At 34.2% G+C, this 19,957-nt stretch overlaps 1 protein-coding gene across 2 annotated transcripts in view; it reads right to left on the bottom strand.

The window, feature by feature from the left end:
• LOC150096359 (AP-1 complex-associated regulatory protein-like) overlaps positions 1-19,957 on the bottom strand; it is a 171,339-nt gene that overhangs the window by 113,119 nt on the left and 38,263 nt on the right. For both annotated transcript variants that reach the window (XM_090409375.1, XM_090409376.1), the window contains exon 3: positions 4,866-5,039. The gene's annotated coding sequence lies outside the window, so the exon portion shown is untranslated. The remainder of the gene's footprint in view (positions 1-4,865; positions 5,040-19,957) is intronic.

Raw genomic sequence — 19,957 nt, 5'->3', positions numbered from 1 at the left:
CCAGGGCAACTCGATGCAAAAGGTGGAGCAAGCTACCAACAACTTCTGTCTCAGTATCTCCTATAATGCAAAACACATCTCCTTGCAGATATGTCTAATGTTATGCATTAAGGGAAGGGTCACTACCCAGACAAAAAAAAAATGATAATAATAATAAAAAAAAAAAAAAATTCAATATATAAGGCATTGATCGGACCACATATGGACAACTGTGCTCAGATTTGGTCACTTAGTTTTCACTGCGATGTGGAAACACTATATGTGGTCCAAAGAGAAATAACCAAAGTGATATCAGGACTTTGGAGTGTTGGTTATGAAGAGTGTTTGAGAGAATGTGGATTACAGAGGGTGGTGGATAGGAGGAAAAGAGGAGATATGATAGAGACCTTCAAGTTAGGTAAGGGATTCTATCAGATTAATACAGAAAAAATTATAAAAAGAGTGGATGTTAAGATGGGAAGAATGAGAGGTCATCCCTATAAGTTGTATAAAGATGTGATGAAGAAGGGTGTGAGGAACGGATTCTTTACGTGGAGAGTTGTTAGCGAGTGGAATACATTGCCTGAATGCATTGTGAGTGCAGGTAGTGTAAATAACTTCAAAGCTCATTATGATAGCCATGTTGTGGTTGACTGGGCCTCCCACAATAAGTCTACTGAGTCCATGAAGGTTACGGAATAATAATAATAAACTAGATTAATACAGAGATAATTATAAAAAGAGTGGAAATGGTAAGAACAACAGGCCATCCATGGAAGTCGTGCAGTGAAAAAAAAAAAAGGAGGGGGTTTGATGAGTATATTTTTACATGGGAATGCATTAACAGAATGTATTGTGAATGCTCAGAACCTTAATGAAGTTAAGAATCAATATAGTAAATATGTTGCCAGTTAATTGATTGGACCTCTCAGTATGAGGGTGCTGACACTCCATTGTGCCTCTGTTATAATAATAAATAATATCATCCATCAAGAACTAGACCTAAGATAACTGACAGAAAATCCTTATCCTTAAAATTAGCATTAATAGAAGAGTTTATACAAAACCTTAAATGTATTCGCAAAATAACAGCTAAATGAATTTTGCCAACTATGCTCTTCCCATCAGACATATCAGGTTCATCAAAAAAAATTTTAGTATTTTTGCATCAGAATGAAAGGAAGTTATATTTTTATAAATTTCCCTTTGAAGAGCTATATAGTTGATAAATAGGTGTCAAATAAACAAAAAATATTCATTTTAAACAGGAAGTGTCCCTGATTCTTTCCTGTATATCTCAAGAGGTATATGCACCACCAGTTTGGGAAACTGGATCATCTAATATCTGTCCTGCATATCCCAAGTCCTACAAGTAAAGTTTCTTTGAAGAAGCAGGTCAGGTAAACTCAAAATATTAAGCCACTGCAATTAAATCACATATCTACTAAACCGAGTGTTTGGAAAGATAGGAAGACGTGGCTGACAGTAGGAAGGATGGCTGTGAAGTCGAAGTGTTAGAGAAGGATGACCAAATTTAAGCCTTATACACTTACAGTCATAATGCATTTTTTCCTAACTTAATTTATTCACCTTTGCTATGTAGCCACATATTAAAATTAATTTAACTATCCCAGTTTGTTCACATTTCTATTTATTTATTAAACAGTTGGTTTAAAGATATCATTTTTCATGTAAACCATTTTCATACCATACATATCTAGCGATATATATGCTTACCTGAAGATAATTCAAATATAAGAATCATAGCACACTGAATGTTTAATGAACTGTAATTAAAATTATTTATAATTAAATTACATTATCAATTTATCTACAATGTGTACAACATGCTAATTCCACATATTTATAACTAATAAATAACATCCACAATCTATTATCTGAATATATAAATTTTGATACAGTCTTAAGTTGATTTATTACTACGAATTAAAATCTTTTCTTGTCATTTGGATCAATTTTCAAAAATTACCCTTGAATTTATAATTTCAATCTTTTTTTTCCTGAAAATGAGTGATAGAAATAGGTTTCCTATTTCAATTTCCTAGTTTAATTAATACTCTTTAAAGAAAATATTATAGAACGAGAGAAGAAGGTATTTTGAAATACTTGAATTAATGTGAAAATGGCTTTTAAGTTTCTCCAAAACTCCATATTTCTTTCTTTGTCAATAACTGATCACACAGAAACTGTCAGGTCAGGCGATTCAAAGCTCTCCAGTTCTTTCTATCCTCTTATATTCTTCCTTCATGAACACTGTACCAACTCAGTTTTTTTTTTCCCTAAGTCTTCTATTATCTGGTCTCTCCACCTTTTCCATTGTCTTTCTCCTGGCATTTTCTTATTCTTTCTCAATTCATTTTGCCCAAACCACTTCAAGTATGAGTTCACAATCACTTCTCCAATGCATTCTGGTCCCAAAACATTCATAATGTCAGCATTTCTATATTCTGTCTTTTCTTGTTTTTTTTTTTTTACCACACTGACCTCAAAACTTTCATTTCCATTGCTCATATTCTAGTTAAGTCATGTTTGTTAGTCTGCTCCATACGACAACATTGGCAAAAAAGAAGTATCTTCTGTTAATCAAAAACATTACATGCCACTGTCTCAAAGAAGACTAATTACACTGTTAAAAAAAGCTTTGGTCCAATGAAATCTTTATATCTCATAATGTAAACATCCATCATTAGAAACGACACTTCCCAAATATATGAAGTTTTTGATTTTCTTTAAGAAATTACCTATGATTTAAAACCATGCTCTCACTTTTCTTGCTATTAATATTATTATTATGATTCAGGCCTCCATGGAGTCAAAAGACTCATTGTGGGAGGCCCATCCTAGAAAACACAGAGTTTATCTTACCACTCCTTGACCATTCGTGCTCTCACCACTCACTCTATCAGGCAATGCATTCCACAGCTCCATACAAAGAAACCACTCCTCACCCTCTTGCTCACAACTTCCTTTTGTAACTTCCAGGGATGGCCCCCTGTCCTCACTTCTTTCCACTGTTCCACCAAGCAAAAGAACTTCCCAGTGTCAACCCTGTAACCACCTCTCAACAGTTTAAGTCTCAATCATATCACCTTCTATCCACCAAACTCTGTAGTATGCACATTCCCTCAGCCTATCCTCATAGCTAACATTCTACAGTCGTGCTATCATCTTTGGTATCTGCCTCTGTACTTTTTCTAGTTTTCACTGTGAAAACACTAAATGTGGTCCAAAGACATATAACCAAAGTGATATCTGAAAATTTTTTCCATTCTTCATCTAAATTATCTATAATTAACTCAAGCCTTGGACCCGATCTGAGATTCAAATTCTTGCTTTACCTGACCCTTTTTCAACATTCACAGCTCTAGCCATCTCTTGCCCCCCCCCTCCACACACACACACACACACACACACACACACACACACACATGCCATATTTATTTTCCATACACCCCTTAAAGGTGGTATAAGAAGCCTATGATCTCCATTTAAGGCACTGGAGCAGGGAATGTCCATGACTTCCCTGCTCCATTCTTTAGCAATGGATGATTCTATTATCAATTTCTGCTCACCATCTCAACTACACCTCAATCTGTTTTTCAACATCCATAACTTAAGCTATCCTTTTTTTATTTCCATCCCATCTTCCCTTGAATGTTAGGGTCAGTGGCCTGTCATGGCCAAGTAACTTGGCTTCTTAATTATCTAATAAAATGCTTCATAACAGTATAATGTGGCTGCCAATTGTGTATGTTCTTCTGGCCAGTTTGCTTGCTTTGTGGGATGAAAATCCCTGCTACCTCTGTATGAGACTAGCTAATTCACTTTCATTTGAAAAGTCCTGATAAAGGTTCTTCAGGTGCTAGATGGGATTGAAACCCAGCTCTTTCCAATGAAAGGGCATTCAAAAATGACAAAGCTACACAGGCTCTATTTTATTTTCCTCAAATAGTATACTCTCTCCTTAAATATTATATGAAGCCTCTGATCTTGTTCTAAGGCAAATGATGGCAAAACTTTGATATTCACCGCTGTTCAACTCTTTATCAAAGATGAAATAATCTATTACTGATTTTTTCTCACCATTAACTATACTTTTTCATTCTGTGACTTTGTCTTTTTTCACAAACCAACTGTTTCCAATTTTAAGAGCATTTCTGATGCAGTAACCTTCTGTGGCAAAACCTTCTTTTACTCTAAACCTTGTTGTGGTGAGTATACCTGCATAAGTGAGATTTGTTTTCCATTACATTTAAATATAAGACTCATTATCCTATCACTAATTCCATCACACTTTATAAGTCTGTCATTTTTCTTCTTTACTGATGATAAAACACCATTTTTTTTTTATTGGTCGTATGCACCTTTCCATAACAAAATATAGTCATATGAAATTTCATCCATCAGGTATCTCCTACAAATTACATTACTACTGTCCCGTAAGCGTTCTTTTAGCTCAAACATGGGAAACTCCAAAACTCCATATTTGAAAAAAAATCATTTAAAATAGAAAGAAAGAATTTGTAATTTACTTTTGAATCAAAAATAATGACCTTATATACATTAAAATGCCATGCCTTTTCTAAGTATATTCCATATTTTGTAGTGAACTATAAATAGACCAAAAACAAATTTAGGAAAGCAGATTATATTTATAAAACTAAATAACATAACACGACTACTGATATCTCATCTTATGTGAGATATCAGTATCACTATCATAAATTATACAATGTTCTAAAGTGAGTTATTAATTTTTAATAAGCTCTTCATTAAATGAAAACATAGCAGTAAACTGGGGGACAGAAAGGAAGGAAATAAAACTTCCAAATTATCATAATTTACTACTGAGTATGTATACTTACATTTATACTAAGATGGAAGAGAGAAAAAAAGTAAAGAAACAACAAAAATTAATTCTGTACAAGATAAAATGGTTCTAAACAAGGGATATGATGTAATCATATCAGCAACAATTACACATATCTTCTTAAGTAAAGCTTGGACTTTTTCTTCTCAATAGACAGTGTAACTTAATACTGAAAACAAAAATAAGGAGAAATCAGTGAAAGAAATAATATTAAATAGTATTGAAATATTTTGCTAAATGATAAAAAAATAAACAAATATTAAAAAACAAAACAAAACAAAACAAAAGGTCACAAAGATCCCATCTATACCAAGCTAAAAATTATTGATAACTAATTACATAATATATCAATGTTTATATAAAGCTTTTCTTATTAAGTAGAAAATGTTTCTTTTGATCATGCATATCAAAATCTGAATGCTGTTTTACTCATCGACTTATGTACACATCTAAGAAATTTATATTTTGCTGTTGCTTAATGATTAAAAGTACTGCTATCAAATTTATGGATTACAGTTATTAAAGAAATAACATAAAACTAGTCTGCAACTTCATACCAGCTGACTTATTTTTCCACTTTGCATAGATATATACCTTACTGAAGCTATATTCAAAAGCAGTTAGAACTGAAAAAGATACAGGAACATGATTGGAATTGAAAATTAGTTATAAGACAAAGATGTATACCATCTCCATTCTTATTTATTATCTATATGGATCACATTATCAAAGAATGTAGCATTAAACCTGATATCAAAATTGGAGATAATCAACTCAGCTCTTTATGCAGATCATGTTATAATCTTAACTGTCCCGTAAAGTCCTCAGAACTTGAAGTAAATTGAATATAAAACAAATTTGGCCTGAAAATCAGCAATAAAAAGACAAAAAATATAAATACATATTTTCTCCAAATTACAGATTTTGCAATTCCAAATGATGGTAAGTATTGGCTGTATTTCTGTTTACCAGACATCACTAACACCATGTTCTAACATAAAGATGTATACAAATATACATGAAAAGAAGATGCATGAAATAAGAAATGTGTCATTGACTACATTATTGTGGATAGCAAAATCTTCATGCTGGTTCAGGACACAACAGTATACAGGGATTCAAGATAGGATGTGATCACTATTTAGTTTTGAGCAGAATAAAATTGAATATCATATTGAAAAGAAAAACATGTAAGAAAGTTTTAAAAAGAAAACTTAAGCAGCCTTCAGATGCGAATTGTAGACTTGAGTACAATTATTAGAGAAAAATGAGGGAGTTTGGAGTTTGCAAAGATATCTGCATGTATAAGGCACTAGAGAAGAATAGAGATCTGCAAGTTGTCCAGCTGCAATCATGCAGACCGTAGATGTGGGTATACAAAAGAGCATGCAGGTAGCTTATTATGTCTATATATGAATGCTAGGAGTATCAGAAACAACCCCTTTGTTTCTGATACTCCTAGCATTCATTTGGACAGGAGAGGAGAAGAGGGAGTGCGCTGTAATGATACTGAATGACTTGAATACAGTTAGGGTTGAGAACTATAATTGTAATACTAGTAACAATATTTCATGTGGCAGTAAATTTGAAGCCATCTGGTGTGAGGTGGAATCTAATAAGATCAATTACATAGTAGGGTGTTGTTACAGACCTGGCAGATCAGTTGCTAATGATGAAGAAATACATTGCTAAATAGAAAGGATGGGCATGAAAAGAGTAATCATAATGGGAGACTTTAATTATCCAAATATTGATTAGGTAGTAGTAAAATGTCATGAGAAGAATGAAAATGAATTTATTGAGCTGTTGTGGGACAACTTCCTCAAGCAGCATGTGACAGAAGGAACTCAAGGTTCAAGAGTGTTAGATTTAATTAGTGTCAGAGGGTGTTTCAGTTAAACATGTAACTATTCTGCCTCCAGTTGGTGACAGTGATTATGCAGTACTCACTTTGGAAGCGACTATGTTTATGAAGGTTCCATTCAGAAAAGGTTACATGTTAAACTACAAAGCAGGAAATTATGACCAACTGAGCTGTATACTGAGTTCAGCAGAATGGTATCAGTTGCTGGATGGGAAGAATATCGACAGTGCATGGGAAGCATTTGAAAAATACTTAAATGATGCAATATCAGAATGTGTCCTGAGAGTTCAAAGAATAAATAGGGTAGGAGTCAAATAGATGTGTAATCTTCTTAAGCAAAAGAAAAGTAATAAACAGATGTTGTCGAAGGAATAATGTCTGCATAAGGATGATGTCCATTATGAAAATTATAAGCAGCAGACCAGAAGAGTCACTTCTATTGTACAGAAATCTAAGTGTCTGAGTATGAAAAGGCACTGGCTCTGCAAGGTAAAGACAACCTACGAGAATTCTATATATATATATATATATTTTTTTTTCTTCTCCCATAGTCCTAAATGGACTGTTGGGTCATTCATGGCTTGTAGGTGATAGTCTTGGTTAGCATATCACATATATATATATATATATATATATATATATATATGTGGCGATTAGTTTTTACTCGGTTGTTATACATTTCAAAAAATAGATTTAATGACTCCAAGACCGAGATAACATATAAAGATTTTAATGATAAATACTACTAGTTTCGGCATATAGCAGCCTTCTTCAGGTATTTATAAAGGAAAGGAATACTAATAAACATTGAATTATTTAAATAAACAAACTGGAAATTACAGGTACAAATTGCCTCACATAATCGATACATAAAAACGTTGTATTTTTCAAGTTGTTCCAACTGGCGTGCCATTGTTTGTTGCAATTGTGCGTGCAAGTTCACGTGAACGCCAATATTGAATAACTGCAGCATGGCTATCTGGGATGTTATAACTTAAATTATTATTTAAGTGGACCGGGTTCAGTAGGATTTCCCGTGATTCTACGATTTTTCTTTCAAACTCATCTTCACAGCGAAAAATATTTTCTGATCTATTCCAGCATACAGAGTGGCTTTGTTGGTCATCATTAGGATTATTTGAAAAAAGAACATGACTGGATAAAGCAGTTGCATGAGATCTTTTGTATGAGATGTCTCTCTTATGCTCTTCTATGCGTTGTTCAATAGATTTGTTAGTTTGACCAAAGTATGGGATATTGCAATCACACCACAATTTATATACTCCAGGGTACTTAAGGTTGTGATGAGTAGGTTTTGGATGGCTGATTAGAGAGCGGATTTTTGGAAGTGTGGTGAAGAAGGTCCTGATATTATATTTTTTAAGGACTTTAGCTATTTTCTTAGAGACTGTGCTAATGTATGGAATAGAGATGCTACCTTTAAAATTAATAGTCTCTGTTGTGCACTGCTTAGGAGGGTTCAGAAGAAGTTTCTTAATTGTTTTTTCAGAGTATCCATTTTGTTTAAAAATAAGAGTGAGGTGATTCATTTCTTTTTGTAGTTCATCTTGTTCATTTAAGAGAGAACGTGCTCTGTGTCCTAAGGTAGATATAATTCCAAGTTTTTGTGGTGGAAAATGATGAGAAAGATTATGCAGATATCTATTGGTATGCGTAGGTTTTCTGTACATAGAGATTTTTAATCTTTCAGAGTATCGTGTAAGCATAACATCCAAAAAAGGTAAAGAGTTATTATTTTCTATATCAGCAGTAAATTTTATATTAGGATGTTGGATGTTTAGATGACGAAGAAAATCTGTGAGAGCTGTGTGCCCGTGATTCCAAATAATGAATATATCATCAACATATCTTTTCCAAACTTTTGGTTTAAATGAGAAGGAAGATATGGCTTTCTTTTCAAAGTCTTCAAGGAAGATGTTAGCTAGCACAGGGGACAAAGGGTTGCCCATTGCCAGGCCTTGTTTTTGTTGGTAAATGGAGTCCTTATATCTGAAGTAACCAGAATGAATGCAATGTTTTAATAAAGTGAACATTTTTTTGGATAATTTATCCTGTAGTAATGTAAGTACCTCGTCCGTAGGAACGTTAGTAAATAAAGATATAAAGATATATATATATATATATATATATATATATATATATATATATATATATATATATATATATATATATATATATATATATATATATATATATATATATATATGCTGCAAATATATATATGCTGCAAGTAAAAGAAAGAATGAATATGAAAAAATAACTCTTCTAAATGCAGATGGTGTGGTGACAGATGCAGAAGAGGATGTTCAACAAATGAGTGTCCATTTTGCTAAAGCTATCAAGCTGGTGTATGCAACACCGAGTTCATTGCTACCTCTTTTGAAGAAATTCAGGTGTATCAATATCAAGAGGAGGTATTAGAGCTGTTGCACAAACTGAATAAGAATTAAGCAATAGGGACTGATGGGATATCAGCACAGATACTAAAAGAGTGTTCAGCTGAACTGCCTATTCCTTTGACCAGGCTATATAATTTAAGTCTCAGAACAGGGAAGATTCCTTAGGAATGGAAAAAATAGAGAAAATATTGAAAGTTTTTTTTTTTTTACTATATATTAAAGATACCAAGAAATTATATACTTGGTTTTAATCCTTTACTCAAAGAAGCAAATTTCTTGGTATCTCTAATGTATTGTAAAACCAAGGTAAAAAACTTTCAACGTCTTTCTCTCATCTAGAGATTTTTATTAAAAAGGTCTAGTACCTTTTCATTATTTGTATATTAGATATATGTGACTTCTGCATTACTTCAACCTTGATATCTCTCCTGGGTCTAGCTCCCACTGATAAGATCTCAATAAAGGTCAAAACCGATGTTGGCAGTGGTCCTTCTCATTATGCATTGCATTTTACACGTTCAAAAGGGTGGGTTTGTTTGTGCTTTGCATTATAGGATTCATACTAAGGCAAGTGAAGTCATTAGACTCTATACATAAGTAGCTCAGATGTGAATATATTTTCATATGCAAAACATTATTTCCTTGGATAAAGGATTAATACCAAAGTATATAATTTCTTAGTATCTTTGATGTATAGTAAAACCTTGGTTTTACTATACATTAAAGATACCAAGAAATATAAACTATACATAAATTGTTTTCTAATTAAGAAAACAATTGTACACCTTATAGAAGAATTTATTTATACAGATGAAAGAATAATAGAAATCACGCTTAAACTCCAAATAAACTCCAAACTTAAAATTAGGATCATTCAAATATATGCTCCCACCTCATCTCACACTGACGAAGAGATAGAAGCATTTTATAACTCACTGCAGCACACTCTAGACAAAAATAGAAATAGCAATCAAAACTTTACTACAGTAAGGCATTTTAATGCCAAAATAGGTCATCCCATTCACCAAATAGACACAATAGGACTGTTAAATCTTGAATAAAGGAGAAATTTATTGTATTATATTTCATTCAGATTTAACAAGTATCACAAGTCTCGGAGAAATACTTGTATATTGGTAAGGGTGAAATTAATTAAAAAATATAACGATAAAATCCATGAAAAAAAAATTTCCTTATGTAATATAATATTAAGTGTCTTTGTGAATACAACAGAGGTTACAAATAAGAAAAAAATATTAGTATGCCAAAGTTTAGATTAATGTCACAGAAGAGATAAACAGATTAAAAAACATGTCTGGAGGAGTCACATACGAAAGTTGAAAAGGGGTGGGAGTTCCCTGTGGAGACGCAAAGAGGAGCGACGGCACAGAGTGCAGAAGAATTAGGTGCTGGGTAAAAACAATGAGAATATTATGGCAGTGAATGTATAGAGCTTGGCAAGGCCAACTCGAGGCTTTTTTCATCTTGTTCCTGTCATTCCCAGAGAAGGAAGTTCGAGTGCCGTCAAGAAGGATGATGTCCATAGGCAGCTATGTGGTCAGACAGAGATCCAGCGCAAGCATAAGCCTTGGCACAGCAGTATAATCAGCAGACTGAGATGATATGCGGAACCACGTGGACCAATCCCCGCAGACTAGCTTCGCTTACATCGAAGGAAATGAATCGTGAACGAATTCGCTAGCCAGTCTTTTCAGAAAGCAGTAAACAGGAGGAAGAAACATCAAGCTGTAAGAATATAACAGATGAGCGAAAGAGAAAGCCAGAGTGATCCTGATGCCCCGGTAATGTAAGAACTTTTTAAATCCTTTGTATATACAGAAATGTTAGATTGTAACAAAGACAGGAATTGATAAGTTATTGGACTTTCAAAGTGTAATAGGACTTTAGCATCTGATCCACATATAGAATGTTATAGCTCTGTGTATGAGGACTTGCAAAGTGTTGTGATTGAATATAAAGTTTTGTTATAGTCAGTTAGTTCCTGAGACTAAGATTTGGTAAATGATTACCTAAGAATGTTAAGTAATTAGAAGAAATTCATGATGTGTTTAGTATTAGATATCGATTCATGTTGAGAAAGTTTAAGAATGCCCAGGTTACACCTGCATGATTGAATGTTTGGTTAAGTAATTATCAGTAATTGTACCATTATCAGATTAATGAATAAATCCTTTCTTGTCAACCTAATAACTTGCCTGATCTATGTTCTCAATGCACCACTCATAAAGTAGAACCTGTGCGAATCAAAAATCTCGGGGATAGCCACGACTGCAGTAAAATTGAGACACATAAGTTTTGGTGAAATTTAGAATAGTAATTGTATGAATATTGAATATTGTGCCATTCTGAGTGTTTTCTCCCAGACGATGAAGCTTCTCTAGTCTAACAATTTTGGATAGCGCAGCGTTAACAAATAAATTTTTACAAAATTAGAAATGGGTTAATACCAGAATTATAACAAAGGGATTGGCTCTAGCTTGAAGCAGTGTCTTTGTTAACAGTGCAGTGCACCATCATTCAATACATTTATAGTGGCCAGCAGATAGAGAAATAATAAGATTTGTATGAGTAAGGAATTAATGAGACTTAAGAGAGACACATGTGTAAATAATGTAGATAGGTAAAGGTGTATATCAAATTAACATAATTTTTCATTGGCGCAGCCGGTAGAATAATTGAAGATTTAATTGGAGATTTAGTAAGATCTGATATAGGAAATTACAACAAAAATTTAAAATTAACAAAATCAACATAATTTAACAGGACCATACGTACATGGTACAGGCAGCAACTCGGGAATGGCTTACAGAATTCTCTATCAGTAACAAGCTTTACTTTATGAATACATTTTTTAAGAAAGTCATCAAAAGAAAATGGACCTGGAGAAGTCCAAATGAAGAAATAAAAAATGAAACAGATTATATACTATGTACCAATAAAGAAACAGTTCAAGATATGTAAGTACTAAATCAAGTAAAAGCAGGAAGTGACTACTGACTGGTGAGAGCCAAAATTAAAATAAACCCCAAGTTGAAAAGAAGAAAATGGCTAAACAACAAAAAATCAAGAAGTTTTGACTTAAAACTTATTGAAAACAAGAAGAAGGATTACAAAGAAAAACTCGATCAAAAACTAGACTTAATAAATATATTTGAAGAAAGAAGAAAATAAATATCAAGAAGGTGGTAAGATATTCTGGAGGTTGTTGAAGAAGCTTAGAAATGGAGGAAAGAGTGCTGTAAAAGGAGTTAGAGATGATAAAGGTGACATGAAAATGGGAGAAAAAGATATTCTTCAAGTATGGAGTAATTACTTCGAAAAATTGCTAAATGAAACAAGCAGTGATAGCACAGTGGTAATAAACAGTGGTAATAAATACATATCCATACTTGAAGTAGAAAAAGCCAAAGGCTTGAAATGTGGAAAAGCAACAGGAGTAGATGATATTTGATCAGAAATACTGAAGTATGGTGGTATAAAAGTCTCACAGTGGCTGCACTGCATAGTTTAGAAAGCCTGGACAGAGGGACAAATTCCCAATGATCGGAGTAGAGCTCTAATAGTACCCATATGTAAAAGGGGAAATAAACTGAATGTGAGAATTACAGAGGTATTTTCCTACTGAGTGTTCCTGGCAAGATCTATGCAAGTATACTTAATAAATGGTTGAGAAGAATTGTGGAAGAAAAGCTTGGTGAAGAACAAGCTGATTCAGGCCAAATAGAGGTTGTCAGGATCAGATCTTCACTTTACGATAAATAGTCGAGAGAGCATGGGAATATATAACAGAGATCTGTATTTAAGTTTTGTCGATTTGGAAAAGGCATATGACAAGGTGCCAAGAGAGAAGCTATTCAATACGCTACAGTTATATGGTGTCAATGAGGCATTATATCAAGCAACACTTAATCTTTATTTGAGTTGTAAGTCAGCAGTTAGAATTGAAGGAAGTACAGGAAGATGGTTTAATGTTAAATCTGGTGTGAGACAAGAATGTTATTCATTATCTATATGGATCATATTATGAAGGAAAGTGGTATTAAACATGATATCAGAATTAGAGATGTTAATGTCTGCTCTTTGTTTTATGCGGACGATATGATACTTCTAAATAAATCCGCTACAAGTTTGCAAGATTCCCTGACTAAGTTGAATAACTGTTGTAATAGATATTGTGTGAAGGTCAGCATTAAAAAGACAAAGACAATGAAAATATGTAGAATATTTGAAAATGTCAACTGTGTTGTGAACGGGGAACCTGTGGAACAAGTAAAACATTTCAGCTACTTAGGCATGATTTTTAGTGAAGATGGTAAATTAAATATGGAAATAGACAACAGAATCAACAAAGCTGATATGGTAGGAAGTCAATTGAATAAATTCATATGGAATAAGAGAGAAATTAGTCGGAACACTAAATTAGCTGTACACAAGACAGTGTTCAAACCAGTTTTAACTTATGGATCTGAGAGCTAGATCAGAAGTAAAACACTTGACCAAAGACTAGAGACTGCAGATATGAGAGTCCTGAGAAAGATTAGAGGCGTGAACAGATGGCATCAATGGCAATATCATATTAAAAACGAGGATATTAGGAAAGAAATTGACATTGTCAGCATCCAGGAATGCGTTAGCAGAGCTAATCTCAGGTGGTATGGTCACTTAAACAGAATGGGCGAGGAAAGATTAGCAAAACAAGTGTTCTCTGCTAGGTTGGCAGGAAAACGACCCTGAGGAAGACCAATATATAGGTGGATTGATACAGTACAAAGTGCCTTAGATGATAGAAATATAAGATCTGGTAATGCTGGAATCTTGACAAGTAACAGACTGATTTGGAGGAAAATTGTAGATAGGAAGTTAGTAATGATGTAAATTTTTCATGTAGTAATATCATATCCTGTACACCCCTTGAGGATACATGTCAGGAATTTGATGATGATGACATAAATAAAATAAGCAGAAACCTAACAGAAGCAGCCAACAAATTCAACAGCAACAAACAATAAAAAGACCATAAACCTTCAGAGGAAATCATATATCTACTAAAAAAGAGACGAAATATGAAACAAGACAAAAACTAAATTTCTAAAATTGAATATGCAAGACTATGCAAAACAATAAGGAAAAAGATAAGAAATGAAATAAGATCTCATAACACTAAAAAAATAAAAGAAACAATTGAAAACAATAAAAATATGAAAATACTAAGAAAACATTTATCAGTTGGCAAAAGTCAAATAACTGCAATAAAAATATGAAAATACTAATAAAACATTTATCAGTTGGCAAAAGTCAAATAACTGCAATAAAAGACAAGAATGGAACTATAATAAGGAACCTAGAACAAATCCAAAGCAGGCTAGAAGAATTTCATAAAGAACTCTATAGTGATCCTTCAATGGATAAATCAAATATAAATAACTCTTCTCCATTGCATATAGAATTCATCCCCCATTCACTTCAGATGAAATAAAACAAGCATTAAAACAAATGGAAAATGTTCTGGTGAAGACCTAATTCACACAGAATTAATTAAATGGGGAGGAAATAATATCATTCACCATGTTACAAACTTACTAAATCTATGCCTAGAAGACGGGACGATACCAGAAAACTGGAAAAATGTTACTCTGATACTGTTATTTAAAAAAGGGGACAAAGAAAAAGTAAAGACCTATAGACCAATTAGTATTCTCTCCAATCTGTACAAAATTCTCACAAAAGTAATAACAAACAGGTTAATCCCTCTTCTAGACTCAAATCAACCAGTAGAACAAGCAGGATTCTGTAAAGGCTTTAACCCAATTGATCATATTCATGCAGTAAAACAAATATTAGAAAAAGCAGAAGAAAACCAATTGCTTCTCTGTTTAGCCCTTATTGATTATGAAAAAACATTCAATTCCATCAATATTAATGCAATAATCAAAGCACTCCAGAATCAGGGAGTTCCTGGAGAATATATGGACCGCCTCCAGGAAATATACCACACTGCAACAGCAACAATCTAACTTCACACAAGTAGCAATAAAACATCAATTGAAAAAGGTGTCCAACAAGGAGACTCTTTATCACCCAAAATCTTTACAGTAGTCCTTCAAGAAATATTTAATAATATAAACCGGACAAACCTTGGTATAAAAATTAATAACAGAAACTTAACACAACTAAGATATGCAGATGATATCATAATTTTTGCAAATGCTCCAGAAGACCTTTATAGTAGAAAAGTAGGTCTAAAAATAAACAGAGAAAAAACTAAAATCATGTTTAATCATTTTGTAACACCAAAAAACATAATAATAGAAAACAATTTCTTGGAAAGAGTCTCTTCATATACATACTTAGGTTATCTCATTGATCTAAATTGTGGACTCCAAATCGAAATAAATAGGAGAGTTCAACTTGCGTGGAGTGCATTCAGAAAATTGAAAAGCATTTTCTCTCCCATTCTGTTTAAAAAGGAAGATATTTAACCAGTGTATACTTCCAGTCATCACATATGGTTGTGAAACTTGGTTGCTAACAAAAGCACTGACAAATAACTAACAACAACTCAAAGAAAAATGGAGAGGTTGATGCTAGGCATCACATTAAAAGATAAGAAGCGAAACGCCTGGATAAGAAGCCAGACTCACATCACTGATATCATTCTTCACCATAAGCGACTAAAATGGAAATGGGTGACACATCTATCTAGGAGAGAAGATGAGTGATGGACCACTATACTAACGAACTGGAAAGTTCCAAAAGAAGGGAAACGAGGCCGAGGACGTCCTAAAAGAAGATTGAGTGATGAACTGTCAAAATTTGTTGGGGAAAATTGGTCAACCACTGCCAAGAACAGAGAAAGGTGGAAGAACTGCAGGAGGCCTTCGTCCAGCAGTGGATGAAGAAACTTCTTCTTTTCAGCCATTCAGAAAATGGCTGAAAAGAAGAAGAAGAAGAAGAAGAAGAAAACCAAAGTAAAAAAGTTTCAACAATGTAAGATCATCTTTTAGCAACTTGCTCTCATTCTATAATAATGTTACCACTGGACTAGACAAGGGTGACTCGATAAACCATGATACTTTTGGATTTTGCTAAAGCTTTTGACAGAATACAGCACGGAAGACCGTAACATAAATTGGAGAATATGGGTTTGGATTATAAGCTATTGGCATGGATAAGAGGATGGCTAACTAACAGATATCAAAAAGTGGTATATGGGGGATGTGTGTCTGTAAGATTTTCAGTTCTAGTATGGTTCAGTATTTTCAGTTCTAGTTCTGATATGCAGTTCTAGTTAGTAAGATATGGGAGGAGCATGGAGCAACTCCAAGGTTTAACAGTGCCACCATCTCTTTACATGGCCTATAGAGTGCAGATAGTTATAAGGACTTAAAACAGCTTGGGCTTACGCAGAAGGATATAAAAGTTATTTTCTTGAGGGCCCTACACGGCACACTGGTGGCATGGCGTTGCCACCAGAGAATGACTACAATCTGCCAAGAACAGAGAAAGGTGGAAGAACTGGAGGAGGCCTTCATCCAGCAGTGGATGAAGAAACTTCTTCTTTTCAACCATTCAGAAAATGGCTTAAAAGAAGAAGAAGAAGAAGAAAACCAAAGTAAAAAAAGTTTCAACAATGTAAGATCATGTTTTAGCAACTTGCTCTCATTCTATAATAATGTTACCACTGGACTAGACAAGGGGGACTCGATAAACCATGATACTTTTGGATTTTGCTAAAGCTTTTGACAGAATACAGCACGGAAGACCGTAACATAAATTGGAGTATATGGGTTTGGATTATAAGCTATTGGCACGGATAAGAGGATGGCTAACTAACAGATATCAAAAAGTGGTATATGGGGGATGTGTGTGTCTGTAAGATTTTCAGTTCTAGTATGGTTCAGTATTTTCAGTTCTAGTTCTGATATGCAGTTCTAGTTAGTAAGATATGGGAGGAGCATGGGGCAACTCCAAGGCTTAACAGTGCCACCATCTGTCGGAAAAAAGTGATGAGTCATCCCTTTTTCCCACCCAACGTTACGTTACCTCAGAAGGAAGGGATAAGGACATGCTTGTGCCTCCTGATGGGAAGTGTACTGTATAATGTCCTAAGAAAATGTAAATAACCAGATGTGTAAATTCTAAACACTGCTAAGATAGCCCATATGTTTATTGAGATAGTAATTGTGAATGAATTAAAGTAGAAAGTCATGTAGTATTAACAAATAAATATGTATAAGCTAAGTACAAGTTTAAGGCATGTAAAGACAGTTCGTAGCCACGGCATCCAATCGGCTGCCCCGTATGCATGACGACACCGCCGAGTGAGGGAGCTGTTTCAAAGTAGAAAAGTTTCGGCGGGAGTTCGAATCGTTCTCTTATCTCTGGTCTCTTACCTCTCATCGCTTGTCTCTTGTCTTCGAGTTTCGTCGGCACCAAGCTTCCCGAAGGAGAGCTATGTAGAGCTTGCTGCCACGTGTAGCAAGTATCTCCCCTTGCTATGCATGTTACATCGGTCAAAGCTGCAACTACAATGTGTTCACACACATAAGGAGAAAGAGCCGCTGATGGAATTTACATCAGCGTATAAATCTGTGTATGAGCGCTTTCGGTTCATGTAGAACAAAGGAACAAAGCCCGCCATCAGAGGAGGTACAGTGAACAGGGCAGAATACCTAGTCAAAGCAAGAACGGTAAGCGAAGATTTTCTTATATTAATGTAGGATTAAAGTATCCGTGGAGTAAACAAACAGAAATTAAGAACACGCACCATTTACGTGTTGTGCCATAAGAACAGTCTGCAATATGGACACTTGTGTCTACTGTTAAGAAGAAAACATATTAGGCTCCAGCCGAACAGGAGGCCGGGCTACGGACTGTTTAAGTGATTTAAGAAAAGTAATGTCATATGATCAGAAAATAATTAAGTTTTAACAGATATTTTGGGGGAGAGAATTAAGTAGAAATAAGTACTATTGTCCTATAGAATTACATGTCAGATTTATTGAATTGTCTGGTGTTTATATGTAATGTTTCATGTATGATATTATCAAACTTAATTGTGAGAGTCTGAGGATAGATATATGTGCAGAAGTGAGGAATTTATGCCCAGTAAGAGATCATAGTGCAGAAGTTTAAATGTGTTTAATTAAGAAGGGGAAACCCAGACTCTTTTAAGGTTAAGAATTTAAATAACATGTATACTTGTCTTTGTGAAATAATAAATGTGTTTCTTTTTACATAATCAATTGAGTTTGTCATATCTTCTGCGGATTTGAATTACCATTTGGAAAATTTCGTACCATGCATTTAAAGGGGAAACCAATAGTGATATGAGAATAGGGACCATGACTGCATATATCTTGATCCCCACAATTTTCCTTAAGTACTTTAGATAGTGTATCAGAATCTAGTTGCCGGCTGGCGCAGTCTTAAATCTATACAAATTTGTCGGCAACCGAAGTCTGAGAGTAAGAGATACAAAACTATAAGTAAAGAAAAGTAAATTAAAGATAAAATAACGATAAAGAAGTCAGCATGAGAAAAACGGGGATATAACAATGGGTTTGGATTATAAGCTATTGGCATGGATAAGAGGATGGCTAACTAACAGATATCAAAAAGTGGTATATGGGGGATGTGTATCTGTAAGATTTTCAGTTCTAGTATGGTTCAGTATTTTCAGTTCTAGTTAGTAAGATATGGGAGGAGCATGGGGCAACTCCAAGGTTTAACAGTGCCACCATCTCTTTACATGGCATATGGAGTGCAGATAGTTATAAGGACTTAAAACAGCTTGGGCTTACGCAGAAGGATATAAAAGTTCTTTCCTTGAGGGCCCTACACGGCACACTGGTGCCATGGCATTGCCACCAGAGAATGACTACAATGGTAACTAGAACAGGCATAGGGTAAAACACTTGTAAAGGCTTAGGCCTATATCAAGTCTGGACATGATGTAAGGGTAGTACTGCCCATAACCAGTACAAAGATTAATAAAAATAATAATAATAATAACTAGTGGTGTACCACAAGGATCAGTCCATGATCCACTATTATTCAATCTGTACATTAATGATATTGGGAAGTACTTGACAGGCAATATACAACTATTTGCTGATGATGCAACGATAGGTAGGTAATTAGGAATGCTGTGCTGATATGAAGTACTTGCAGAACGATTTGAATAGGCTGGAATTAAGGGCATATGAAAATGGATATCAGTTCAATGTCAGTAAATGCAAAGTCATGCAGTTTGGTGCAATTAGATATCCAATGCCGTATTATATTGGAGGGATTATGCTAATAGAAACTGATCAGGCTAGGGATCTTGGAGTGTTAGTGGATAGACACTGCTACATTGACCCTGAACTTCGACTTGCAAATACAACTCAAAAGATAATCACAATGCTGAAACAAACTTTAACATGTAAAGATAAGGATGTCATTTTGCCCTTTACAAGGTCTTGATAAGATCTCACTTGGGCTATTGTGCGCAGGTCTGGTCTCCTGGTTTTCATTGCGATTCTGATATAGCAGAGAGAGAGAGTGCAAAGGAGAGTGTTAAAAATGATATCAGAATTGTGGAATACTGATTATGAAGCCAAATTAAGAATTTGTAGACTGCAGACACTAGTAAATAGGAGAAAGAGGGGCGATATGATTGAGATGTACAAACTTTTGAAAAGCTCATACAGGATTTCAGTTGATGGAAGTTTTCATTTTATGGAGGGCAGGGAAAAGACAAGAGGGCATTCCTGGAAGCTGAGAATGAATGTTGCTAAG

Source organism: Typopeltis vanoorti, chromosome 19 (genome assembly GCF_054136105.1).
Source record: "Typopeltis vanoorti isolate ZY-2024b chromosome 19, IOZ_Tvanoo_1.0, whole genome shotgun sequence".
Taxonomy (NCBI): domain Eukaryota; kingdom Metazoa; phylum Arthropoda; class Arachnida; order Uropygi; family Thelyphonidae; genus Typopeltis; species Typopeltis vanoorti.
The sequence above is the reverse complement of the archived record's forward strand: the minus strand, read 5'-3'. Positions and strand labels throughout refer to the sequence as shown.